The sequence below is a fragment of the Desmodus rotundus genome, chromosome 4, assembly GCF_022682495.2.
Source record: "Desmodus rotundus isolate HL8 chromosome 4, HLdesRot8A.1, whole genome shotgun sequence".
In the NCBI taxonomy this organism is placed as follows: Eukaryota; Metazoa; Chordata; class Mammalia; order Chiroptera; family Phyllostomidae; genus Desmodus; species Desmodus rotundus.
The window spans coordinates 137231131-137244326 of record NC_071390.1 but is presented as its reverse complement, the minus strand read 5'-3'; the positions used below and the strand labels follow the sequence as shown (position 1 = coordinate 137244326).

The 13196-nt window shown below is 41.2% G+C and overlaps 1 long non-coding RNA gene across 3 annotated transcripts in view; it reads left to right on the top strand.

Annotated features, from left to right (window-relative positions):
• The window catches only part of LOC112318792 (uncharacterized), a 37780-nt gene that overhangs the window by 12991 nt on the left and 11593 nt on the right, over positions 1-13196 (top strand). The window contains exons 3-5 of one of the 3 annotated variants that reach the window (XR_006653240.3): positions 327-393; positions 2840-2984; positions 11717-11843. This is a non-coding gene — a long non-coding RNA (uncharacterized lncRNA). Of the gene's footprint in view, positions 1-326; positions 468-2839; positions 2985-11716; positions 11844-13196 lie in introns of all 3 variants that reach the window. The other 2 variants (XR_008426588.2, XR_002976260.4) reach the window with 2 other exon arrangements.

Genomic DNA, 13196 nt, shown 5'->3' with positions numbered 1-13196 from the left:
CAATATGTAATGAATACAAGTAAAAGTATTTCTATTCAATAGTTATAGTATTTGTGTGATTTGGTAATTCTTTTTAGGGGGAAATGGATTATCTTTGAGCTAGGAAAATAGAATAGGGATGTTTATGAATTGCCGAAGGCACTACTTCAAAATATACATAACAGAGTAAGCAGATGTAGTTCATTAATTAAATATTAGTGGATGATATTGTAATCAGTTGAGAACTTTAAAGATGGCAATTGTACTGTTTGGTGTGTTAGGAAACTTTTAAAGTTGTTTAACCACTGGGTGGCACTTCAGTCTAAATTTACCCATTTTTTCTACAGTTCCTTCTGGTATTTGGGCTGAACAAGTGAATGCCGGAGAAGATTGGGTGGAAAATGCAGTGTGCAGGTAAACTGACCAGTGCAACTTAGAAACAGATTGAATCCTGTCTCACACCCCTTGTCAGAAAGCTTCAGAAAAGGGTGAGGTTTCTCAAAAAACAGTTTTATTAACTGACTTTTTTAAACAGAATATATAAAATCAGAATGAATGCAGTCGGTAACTATACACAGTAGCTTCCAAAATTAGTTATGCTTTTTTTCTTTTCTAGAAGTTTTCTGCTGATATTAAAGAATTCATAACAGCTACTATTAAATTCATGTTACAGAGAGACTGCGTGAAAGTACGTTATCTGCTGTGCGTTGGGAGTATGAGTATCAGCCTATTTAGGTTGTGTGCGTAGTATGTGCATTTAGTGTGGCAGTGTTTTATGTAGAAGATTTAAGAATAAATGTGAAATGAATTAGTGGTTAAAAAAACTTATTTTTTTATGTATTGTCGGCCTTATTGTTGGGCATTCAGTATTAAACTTTCAGAGCACACTGTATTTTTTAGTCATCTTAAGGTAGATGTAAAGATTCTTTAGATCATAAACGTGATATAGGTAATGTTCATTTCATGAATGGGACTGAATTTCAAAATTTGTGGGTTGGTGTTTATGGCTTGGAACAAATTTTCCCATAGAAACAATGTTATGTAGGACCATTTCACAGGCCAGCTGTAAAAACTTACTTAACTCATAATGTACCTGAACAGTTGTACTAATGATACAGTGGAATCTGACCACCCTTTATACTTGTTTTTATGAGACTGTGTTCCATGTCAGCCTGCCAGCGTTTGTCTCTCCCATTTCAGGACCGCAGCAGTAGCAGACCTGTTGGGGAAGACTTGCCCCTTGCTCCCTCCTGAATGGGCCCTGGGAGGCGGTGGCCTGGGGAAAGAGCTCTGGTGCCCAAGCGCTGCTGGGGTGGAGTTCAGAAAAGGGAGAGTGGAGGGCTGTCAGTTGGAGGAGGAGCGGAAGGAGAAGAGAAGGGCCTAGTGCACCAGTGGTGGAGATGGGAAATGGGACGCTGCTTGGTGGGCCGTAGGCTGAGGGTGAGGAGCAGGGCTTCTGGTGGCTGTGCCTCCCAAGAGAGCAGCAGTGGGGAACCTCGGTGCAGCAGTTCCAGGTCAGTGGGCAGGGCTCCGACAGAACGGCGGGAATGCCAATGCTTCTTCCTGTGCTCTGCGTGTCCGTGCTCAGAAGGGACCGCTGGCCTTCCCGGGTGACTGGGTGGTCTCCTTGGTCACAGCCTCATGCCGATGAGGCTAAAGTATTGTTTTTACTCCCTCTGTACAGGAGCCAGTTAGTTTTATCAAGGAAGATGTTTTTGTTTTTATGGCTATAAATTTTATTCTGAGGTGGTTTCTGTTAGTTGCATGCTGCTTACCAAGGACAGCATTGGAATGGAGGGATAAGGCCCCTGTCACTGCAAAAGAACTCAGGTCACCTGCCTTTCCTCTTGTTACGTTTCTCATCCTCATATATGAGAATCAGGTGAAGGTTTATGTTGTATAAACTGCACAAAGAACCAAGAAACCTTAATAAACTGTTTGGAGAGCTTTCTTTGGAAATTTAGGGAATCTAAATATTGGAAATTTTATCAGTTAATATCCATTCTTAAAGTCTACACACATGGGGATCAGTGATAAAAATGTATATATGCCCTTTAGAAATTAAGCTTTAAAAAATTGAGTAGAGCTACTTTTTTTATTAAAATCTCTTTGAGGCCTGGCTATACAGGCTTCTCTGAAACCCTCAGGGTCTCTTAGAATTTCCTTGCTCTGTATTTTGTTTTTCTTCCTCTTTTCCTTCCTCACAAGTTGCCAGGCTTGGTTTAGAAAAAGAGCCATTTGCCTTTATTGTTTCTGTCTTTATGTTTTACAGCTTTTATTTTAAGGTTTTTGGCAGGTGGGAGGTTTGGAGGGCCAGAGTGAACCGATCCCATCCTCGAGCTCTTTGACTCAATGGCCCATATTTATTCTCTGTTTACATCCCCGCAGTGGGCCCTATATAATAGCCCCAGCGTGCAGAGCCCCCGCTGCTGTCAGAGGTCTGACTGCTGAGCGGGGTGTGGGCACCGTTTCAGGTTGGATTGTGAGGAACTAGTCAACCTCTGTGTCTGTGTGGCCACCTGTGAGGAAGACCAGGTAGAAAGGAGATCCAAACTAGAGTTGCTGTCAGTACATCAAATTACCTGCCTGGTAATTCCAGATCAAAACGCAGTAATATCCAGTGCACAAAGGCTGCAGAGGAATGTTTATCGTTTTACTCACAAGGTTAGCTTTGGTTTCTGTTTTTCCATGGACATTTGTGGTCTGGGCAGGGCACGCAGTCATCCCATATTTTAATTTCTTTTGTTCGAATAAGGGGAATGAAAATTACACCATAAAGAGCAGTGAAATACTTGAAATGAAAATTTGGATCAACACAATATTTCAAATTTTCTGATCTCTTCTTAATCTTTCTTTTTAGGCTAATGATGCTTATCTTCAGGTGGCCATTGGACATGCCCTTGGCGCACTCGTGTCACTGTCCATGCCAGAACTGGTAGGGAAAAGACGTTCTCCAAGACTTTGCACGTGTTCTAAATGGTGAAACAGAGTGGAAATATATTCAGGTAAGCAGCTTGGAGGGAAGACATTTCTCTGGAGCTTAACATTCTCCAATTCCAAAACTGTATATTTTGAGAGCAAAAGAACTGTGGCAAATAAGATATAGCATCATAGGATGTAACTCCACTTCTTATAAATACTTGTGTTAAGACATCTTCACTAAATAAAATACAAGGAGAGACAAAAAAATGCCTAGAATTTATTTATAAAAAATGTGTATTTATTCCTACAAGTTTAAACTTCAGTCACCTTCAAAGTACTCTCCATTTGATGCAATATACCTATCGAGCCTTTTTTTTTTTGCACTGCTTGAAACAGATTTTGAACTCATCAGTTTTGTTGCCTTTTAGTGCTTCTGCCATTTTTTGTTTATTTGTTTCACCTCTTCCACATCAGTAAAACGTTTCCCTTTGAGGACTTTTCTCATTGGGGAAACAAAAAATGTTCCTGGGGTGAGATCAGGTGAATAGGGAGGGTGGGGCATGGGGGTCATGCCATTGTTGGTCAGAAACTGCTGAACACTCACTCAGCACAGTGTGGGTAGGTGCACTTGTAAGTCACCCATCATGAAATGGGCAAACCTATCGAAAGTGTCTTAAAAAAAAAAATTCACTGAAGCCGAACACAGCCTCTCACACCCAACATCAGCTGGTACACTGATATAGATGGGCTCCTAGAACACTCACCTGGGGAGGAAGTTTGTACTACAAGGGGCCTGCCCTCCAGAAGATAATTCCAGTTTGGGGGGAGTCCATTCTTGTAAACCCTTTTGAGTTTTATATATGTTGTAAGACAGGGTGAAGGGTTGTGCTTTTAGTTCCCTTAGCATTGAAATAAGACTATTGTGTTTGCTTTGGGGGTTTAGTGAAGAGCAGCAAATTTAAAGTATTTTACAGTAAATCTCATTTTGTTACTTTCTAGGTAGATTTAATATCTACTAGGATAAAAGGTATAAATTAATAAAGATTTGGTTTTAATGAACATAATTTTTAAATTTTTTATTTTTATTTATTTATTTTTAAATATATTTATTGATTATGTTATTACAGTTGTCCCATTTCCCCCCTTCACTCCACTCCATCCTGCCCACCCCCTCCCTCCCACATTCCCCCCCTATAGTTCATGTCCATGGGTCATACTTTTAAGTTCTTTGGCTTCTACATTTCCTACACTATTCTTACCTTCCCCCTGTCTATTTTCTACCTACCATTTATGCTACTTATTCTCTGTACCTTCCCCTCTCTCTCGCCCTCCCACTCCCCTACTGACAACCCTCCATGTGATCTCCATTTCTGTGGTTCTGTTCCTGTTCTAGTTGTTGGCTTAGTTTGCTTTTGTTTTTGTTTTAGGTGTGGTTGTTATTAACTGTGAGCTTGCTGTCATTTTACTGTTCATATTTTTTATCTTCTTTTTTTTAGATAAATCCCCTTAACATTTCATATAATAAGGGCTTAATGATGATGAACTCCTTGAACTTGACCTTATCTGAGAAGCACTTTATCTGTCCTTCCTTAATGAACATAATTTTTAAGTAGCATAAAACAACACTTCTCTACATGAATAGGTCTGAAGTGCTTTTAGCTTATTTTCTTAGTTGTATTATACATGCCTTGCATGGACTTGTGTGAACTTGTTACAGGTTAAATTTTGCTGCTTAGTGAGAAAAAAAATCAGCTGTATTCTTAGCTTTTGCCAAATTATGGAGAATCCCAGGCTATGGCTGTATAATGACTTTTGCTGAATGTTCATTCTAAAGCTGGAAGATGATACTCTGGAAGTTAACTTAAAATTGAAAATTTACTTAAAATGCATAAAGTGCTTTCAGATTTTGTGCCAGAGAACAGTCATTACCATATTCATGAATTATCTTTTTGTTTGTATTTCAATTCTAAGTGCTGAATGTTAATTTATGTTATGCTTTATTCACATATATTAGCATTTTAAAAAATGATTTTAACCTGGTTTTCTGAATAAATGGCAGAATTTGCAGAGTTCTAATATAGTTATGGAAATTTTAGAACATTTCCACTTTTTAAAATACCACCAGTGAATGTATTGAAGGCAAAAAAACTTTTAGTAGGAAAAATTATTTGACTTTAACAATAGAAAACAGTTTCCAGTGAAAATCTGTTAGTGTTCAGCTATACCCTGTTCAAAGTACAGTATGTAGAAAAAGCTTATATAATTATATAAATTGTCTTAACTAAAGTGCATTTTTAAAAAGAAATGGTACCTCCTTATAAACTGATTTTCTTTTTAAAAGTATACCTAACATTTATTTTTAAAGCTTTCTGGTTTATATTGGAAGTTACATACTGGCCTATTCTCTTTCAGTAGTTCATCCCTTTTAACTGTTACCTTCTCATTTTAAAAAATTTAATATTTTATTGTTTATGCTGTTACAGTTGTCCTAATTTTTGCCCCTTAGCCCCCTCCACCAAGCCTATACACACACATACACACACACACACACAAGCTCACTCAGGCAGTTCCCACACTGTTGTCTTTACATGGTGAATAGGGAATGTCCACATTAAAAAAAGAAATTGTTTTTCCCTCCAAGATCATTGGGAAAAATTGGTGAATGTACCATATGTGAACTTTGGGAAGGTGTTTGGCCTAAACCAAATAATCTCTTTGTGGACGAATTTAGACATGATAATACAGTTAGGTGACTCACAGCTTATTGAGTGAGGGAAGCCATGGAGTGCTGAGTGATGAATCCATGTCAACTTGGGTGCATGCTAGTGACATATGTCATAGGTTCTTAGTGACCGCAGTACTGTCCTGGTCAACATTTTAGTGACCTATTCAGATGATTATGCAGAGAGGTATATTTATCAGATTTATAGACAACAAGATAGTAGAATGTATATGGCGGGTGCTAAGAGGTAGAAAAGAAACTGATATACAAGAAGGTCTTGACAGACTGAAGAAAAGGGCAGATTCTAAAAATACAACATTTAGCAAATAAAGAAATTTGGATCCAATAACCTAGTTGTTTGAGCATACATCTGAGCAATGTATAAGAAGAAGAATTTCGGAATTTAGTGGGCTATAAGTGATAAAATTAGTAATATATGGCCACTGGGAAGTCTAATGGCAGCTTGTTACATTATTAGACATAAAAATTTAGTGTTGGTTCCACAAAGCAAGAACATAGTTCACTGCTATACTCCCAGAGTCTAGAATGCCCTACACTTACAGTGGGTGCTCAGTGAGTGTTTGCTGATTGAATGAATACTCTATAGCAGCAGTCCCCAACATTTTTGGCTCCAGGGACCAGTTTCATGGAAGATAATTTTTCCACAGACTGGGGGTGGGGGAACGGTTTCAGGACATTCAAGCTCACCTCCTGCTGTTTGGCCTGGTTCCTAACAGGCTCTGAGTGGTACCATTCCACAGGCCTCTGGAGGTTGGGGACCCCTGCTCTATAGGACAAGAGAGTCCTTGAGAAAGGAGACTCTTGGCAGGGATCTGGGCAAGAGAGTTATAGATAATGGAAGAGCTTTCTGGTGGAAGAGGGATTAAACTTGCCATATAGTATGTGGTTACAGACTGATTTACAGGAAGGAAGACAGATTTCTAATCAGTGTAAGGAAATGCTTTTATTTAACATTTAATTTTGAAATAAATACAGACTCACAGAGGTTGCACAAATAGTGTGAAGAATCTCTTTACTAGGCAGAATTACCCGAGGTAGGAATAGAGCCACTTTGGAAGAGGTGGGGGAGGTCCCTACAACGTGGTGTTTGCAAGTTTCGAGTTACCTATGCCCTGTCTGGTCCTTCTGGCCCTTGGATTGCTCTGGTTCTTTTCTGCCATTGTCCTAGAGGCCATTGCTTACATCTAAAGTTGTGGATTTGCATGCCCTGGACAGTCAGGTAACAAGTGAGCTGCCCATCAAGGAACATCTGACTTTTGTGTTCCCACTTTTCCCGCAGGCACTCACAGCAGCCGCATTTCATTTCCTGTCAATGCAGCTGTAAGAAAAGTGGGCGGCGCCCGCACAGTGTGACCTGTCAGCCAATGCTGAGGCTCCGTGTTGTTGGAGTCACTGCAGCCCATTGTTTCCTTGTAGGAATGTGTTTTTCCATCTTCCTTTTTTTGAGCAGCCAAATCTTGGAGGATTTTATTTTAAGTGGACACTCCTATTTTGAAAATATTAGGACCGAATTTTAAACAATTAACACTGTGTCAGACCAAATAAAATCTTAATGTGTGATGTGTGTCATTAAGCCCATAGTGCAGCTCAAGGCTGGAGAAGGCTGCCGCCCCGTGTTAGAGTTTTATGAAATTCTTAGTTACTTTAACTGAGTGATTTTCTAAGCTGTTCTATGAATCTCTTTGTTCTTTGGTATTTAGGTGAGGTTGATTTGAATTATCCTAAGAAAAATGGACAGTTTAAAGATACTATTTGACGTTTCAGTCTGGTGTCGGCAAACCTTTTCTTAAAGGATCCTACGCCTCTGTTGCAACCACTCACCCCTGCAGCTGTAGTGCAGACGCGGCCTGTGTCTGTGTTCCCCAAACACCTCATTTATAAACCAGTGCAGTGTGTGAAATGCCATAATCTTAATTGCAGAGCTCAATGATTCTTGATATGTGTAGTTTGTATCAAGATGTAAAACAAGATCTAAATATAGAACATTTCTAGCAGCTTCCGAAGTTTCCTTCATGCTTTTTCCCAGCCTGAATCTTCCTCCTCTCATCAGACCAATAAAAAGTTATTAGGAAAGTTATTTCTTACAGTTGATATGCTAAGAATATCACTTTTTTGGTGATTGCTTTTGTAGAGCAACTTGGAATCTATGGTTTTAGTAAATGAGGCATCCAATGTAAAATAAAACTGTTAAATGAAAATATTGAAAAATTGTATTGTCATTAGAGTATATAAAGTAATTGAAGCCTTGAGTGTAGAGGTGATTGCTTTGAAAAGTTATGTATAAGGGAAAAAAAGGGGACTTGGAGAATAGGGAGATTTAAGTAGCATTTCAGTGAAACCTGTAAAGGTGAGCAGTGGAAATAAATAAACCTGAGTATTTTCGGGAGTGCCTGACCCATTGAGCCCCATGAGGGATCACATCTACCTTTCATTTCTGTTACAGCAGCACCTGCCCCAGTGCCAGGCTGATGGGCACTCCACACATAACTCCCTACACACAGTCCAATGTTGTGGGGAGGGCAGGACAGCTGCAAACGCCGTCGGCTGTGGCAGCTGGATGACTGGAGGTGTGTGCCGGCAGGATGGCGGGCAGTGAGTGAGGAGTGAGTAGGACGTGAGAAAGTGAAGCCAGCAATGGAGGGCGTCTCTTCCCAAACATTTGGCTGAGAAAGAGAGATGTGGTAGTAGTTAGAGGGAGATAGACTGCTAGGGCTTTCTATTTTAATATGAAAGAAAGGGAGCATATTTATATGTTAAAGAGTAAGAGGTAATGGAGGAGTAAAAAGAGGATGAAGTTAGAGGAGAAGGGAGAATGGCAAAGCGAGGCCCCCCACACAGGCAGAAGTGGGTGCACTCCAGAGCAGGGATGGATTAGCTTCCGGAAGATAGGAAAGCAGGGAGCGAGAAAGGACCTGTGTGGCCACTGAGACATTTCTGGTGGAGGAGAGATTTAGGAAGAGCTCATCTGATGACCTCCATTTTTCTCTATTTTAAGTCTTCAATTAGGAAAGAGACTCTGGGATAGAGAGGATAATGTGTAGAAAAGTCTTCACTTCAGAAAAGCTCAAAATTCCTAACAAAAAGCAAATAATATCTTTCCTCAAAGGTAGATTGAAAAAGAAATTTAAGCAAACTGAGGAACTCTATAAATAGGTATGTGACAAAAGTAAAAAAGAAGGCTTAATCATTTCTCCCAAATAATTAAAAGAAATAGCAACAACTTTTTGGAATAGAGAAAAAATATTAAGAAGAAAACGACATATTTCAAAAAGTGTGAACATTTATTTACAAACCCTTTAATCACATAAGGTGCTAAAAGGCCCAGGAGGTGTGTTCTTCTGTATAAAAAGGATAGCAGGAGAGAAAGGTCACCTCAAAATTCAGGGAATGTTAATATTTAATTTAATAGTTTAAAAGATATGAGTCAGGTTTGGTAACAAGAATGAGCAATATATTGAAATGTGGGAGAACGCAGTGGAATGGGGAAGGATTTGATGATGTTCAGTTTCAGTAAACAGCATCTAGTTAAATCCTTGGGACCCAGTGACTGCATTCCATGGTAGTAATAATATTGTCTAAAGTTTTAGGAATGCCATTAGATACCATTTTAGATGATTCTTGTGAACTTGAGACAATGGCTGAGATTAATGCATCAAATGGTGCCTGCATTTAATAACAAACACACAAATAGAAGTGCATGACCTTGAAAATTAAAGAATTTTAAACATGCTAAGCAAATATATATATTTGTGTATATATATTTGGAAAATTGTTAGAAAAATAGATTTCAAAATATTTTGTTCGAAGATAACACTGGAAGCAGTAAAAAAATTACAGCCCTCTCCTATAACAGTGGCAAGTCTGGGAGAGCAAAGGGACGCTAATAGGGAAGCTAATAGGAATAATGAGATTTTAATTAAGGAAGAGTTTGATTTTTGTGATAGAAACAGAGACCTTGCATTTGCTGCTGATGGCTGAGTATCGCCTGGGAGGACTTCATGATCAGTCTTTTACGTAGTCTGGAGTAAACTCATTTATTCATTCATTCATTCATTCATTCAATACCTGAGCCTTTACCATATCCCATGCACTTTTTAGGTGTTATTTTCAAATTTCCCTGAGAGTAAGAAATGGCTGTGAGAGGAGTAAACTGTCCTCTTAATCTGTCATGAATATAACAGATATATGAGAAAATACATAATTGCAATTTTATCATTTGGGGGAAGTGTCTTGATATGTTTTGACTTGTTATTACTACAGTTCCTTCTAAGACAGTGAGTCACATTACACTAACATGGGCCAGAACACTACATGTGTTTTTTGTACTTTATAAAAAAATGTTTTAATCTAAAATCTGGAAATTGGCCTGTCCTTTATATGATAGCAGATTTTAGAGCCATTGAGCTTGTGTTTTGACTAGGAACGTGGGAACCACTAGTGAGTTGACCAGCCACAACTCAGGTGAAACACCAGCTAGACTGCTGGTCGGCGGGTGCTTGCTGTGACGTTCTTCTCTCTCAGCTCCCACTGCACCGTCCACACTCTGCTTGGTGATGAGGCGCTGCTGGCAGGCCACGTTTCTCCTTTGCTGGCTGCCGCTTTGTGAGGCGGTTCCACCAGTAGTAAGCATACGAGAGATTGGAACCAGAGGAAGGAAGAAGGGCTCTGCTGCTCTGTGTTAGCTCTGTCCCTAGTAGCGATGCTACAGCCTTGGTTCTGCAGCCCATTGATAACAGCTACTTCCTGGAGGAGGAGTTGGTGCCACTTCACAGTTTTCCACACTTGTACAATTTTGTTGTCACACTCGAAGATCACAGTACTGTCAGACAGTGCCCCCTCTATGGAGGTTTGAACCTGGCTCTAGGGTCCTGCTAAGGTCCCAAGGCGCAGGTGCCAGCAGAGCAGCATCCACTCCTCAGGTCTGACTCTCAGCTCCTCAGGCTGCCACCTACAAGCTCCTACTTCCTAATAATCCCTTGTCTTTGTTTCCCATGCCTAAGAGCAGTAGCTGCTTCCTGTGCTTATCATCTCTGTGACATCTCGCTGTCCTCCTTTTGCTCTGTCACCTCTTTACAATCTGGTTAACAATTTTTTTTTAATCTCTGTTAAAATAATTGGTGCGGGTTTGGTCTCCAATGAAATAGGCAGCCAGATTCGCAGCTCCTGCACAAAGCGAATGAGACCCGGGTGCTCATTCCAGCAACCCCAAGCTCAGATTGACATTCACTAGCATGTGTCAGCATGGCAGAGGGATTTTCCATGTTTCAGTTATTAGATTGTGTGGTTCGCTCCACACGGGAATAGCCAAGGTTATGGGAAAACGAGTATTTACCTACTGTCCGGTCACGAAGCCCTGCCCTTGCTCCCTCACTCCTTTATTTCAGTTCTGTTGTTTCTCTGCATCTTCAAGGCATCCTGTTTATTCCTCTGTTTGATGCTTTATCAGCACTTTCTGGCTTCACTTTCTGTCTAGTCCCTCTAGAAGTCGTTGTCATCATTTTCAGTCACTCTCTCACCGGGACCTTCTACTGTCTACCCTTTTGTCCCTCTGCCACGCCACACTATGAAACCTAAGCCTGTGTCATTCCACCCGTCCCCTCCCCTGCCATGGCTAGTAAGTGCTGGGAGGGAATTCACAGCCACCAAGTGCCCAGTGGCAGCTTGGCCCTAAGTGAGGCCTGGAGGACGTCCTCCATCTTTATTTCCTCTCGGGCTCTTCTGTTGTGTAACTTAGTCCTGGCGATGCCGCTCCATCCTGACCCTACCACCCCTTGCCCCTCTCGCCCGGAGAGTGGTCTCGCCTATCTGATCTCACAGCAGGGTGAGTCGAGAGCAAGCCTAAGGCCTCTTTGCACTTCCATACCTGCCAGCAGCTTTTCTTGCCTGACTTGGAGGAAAACGTATTCCTCCCGCTTGTCAGAAGCTAAATCTTCCTCTGTCCCTGCGTTCTTACCACTTTATACTACCTTATATAATTTACCTTTTCTTTTCTCTGGCCCTCGACCTCCTACCCCAAAATATCATATAAATCTCTTAAATGCAGGGATTTTACATTCATTTGTTTCGCTGCAGACGTGAGGCATGAGAGACAGAAAGCAGTCATGGATGAGGCCAAGATTTCCGGCCCAGGCACTGGAAGGCCGGAGCTGCCCGTACCCGAGCCGAGGAAGATCATTAATACAGCAGCTGGGCCGCGAGGGTGAGATTCAGTTTTGCACACATGAGCGTGTTAGACATCTGTGGAGATGTTGAGTAGGCAGTAGGAAGTACAAGTTTCAGAGAGGAGGTCCAGGGTGTAGGGATAAGTGTAGCTGCCATCAGCATAGAGATGGCTTTTAAAACCATGAGATGACATGAGAGCTACAGGAGGCGTGACTGTGGATAAAGAGGAAAAGGAGCCCAGGAACTGAGCCCTGGGTCATTCCACTGCTAAGAAGTCAGGGAAGTGAAGGAAAACTCCCAGGGGGATTGGAAAGGAGTCCTGTACTCAATGGAGGAAAACCTGGGGTCCAAGGGAAGGAAATGTTCCAGAGAAGGAAGCTCTTAAGAGTGAGAGGCTGTGTGCGAGAGGGCTCAACTGGTAAGTCACATGAAGTGAAAACAGATGGAGTTTGGCCTTGTGGGGGTCATCCTTGACCTTGACAAGAGTGGTTTTGGTAGAACAGGGGGAACGAAAGCATGATTGGAGTGAGTTTGATAAAGTTGATGAATGAATGGGAAATAAAAGGATAATTTTAGTTTGATGGAATTTATGAAGAGGAAATAAGTTTCGGATAAAAAAAAATCTTCGGGGCAACTAGAAATGAGTGAGCTGTGTCAAATAATCCGCTCACTGTTCACACTCCTGAACTGCAATCCTGGCCCCCCAGCTCCTGCCTGAATAGATACTGACTGTGCTGGGAGCATGGCCTTGTCCCGGGCCAAAGAGGTTGTAGCTCTGCGGGTTCTTCCAGCTTTTCTCTGCCGTCTCTTTGACCAGTTACCTCCTTGAATGAAGAGTCAGTGAGAGATCCTGTTTACACACTTGTTGATCTCTTACCCCTGGGACTCATTTCAGTCTCTTCTGTTCAGTGTTGACAACTCGATTGCCCCCTGTGTTGTGGTCATGTGCCTGCTTGTCTAATTCTTCAGACCAGAAGCTTTTGAAGACTGGACGCAGCACAGAACATGCAATGAGTGACTTCAGCTGTGGGCCGGTGTCTGCTTGCTAGCCCTCATCTGTGGTTTTCTGATACTGCTCTTTTTAGAGAGAATTTTATGTCTGAGCTTTCTTGAACTGGTTTTGTGGAAGAAAAGGCCTGGCTATATCTAATGCTTTCTCCTAGGCTTTGGTGTTTTCTTTTGTGTTCTCTAATAACCAAGATAACTGTTTGGAACTGCCTTGTTGGCACTGTATAAGGGGGCAGTGGGGTGTGTGTGGTGAAAGGTAGGAAGGGGTGGGGAAGAAATGGAAAGCCCCATCTTGCTCTGTATAAATTGCTTTCATGTGATACTAGATTTATTTCCTGAGCTGTGACATATTTACTTTTAAAGACTTGTAGAAGATCCCTGT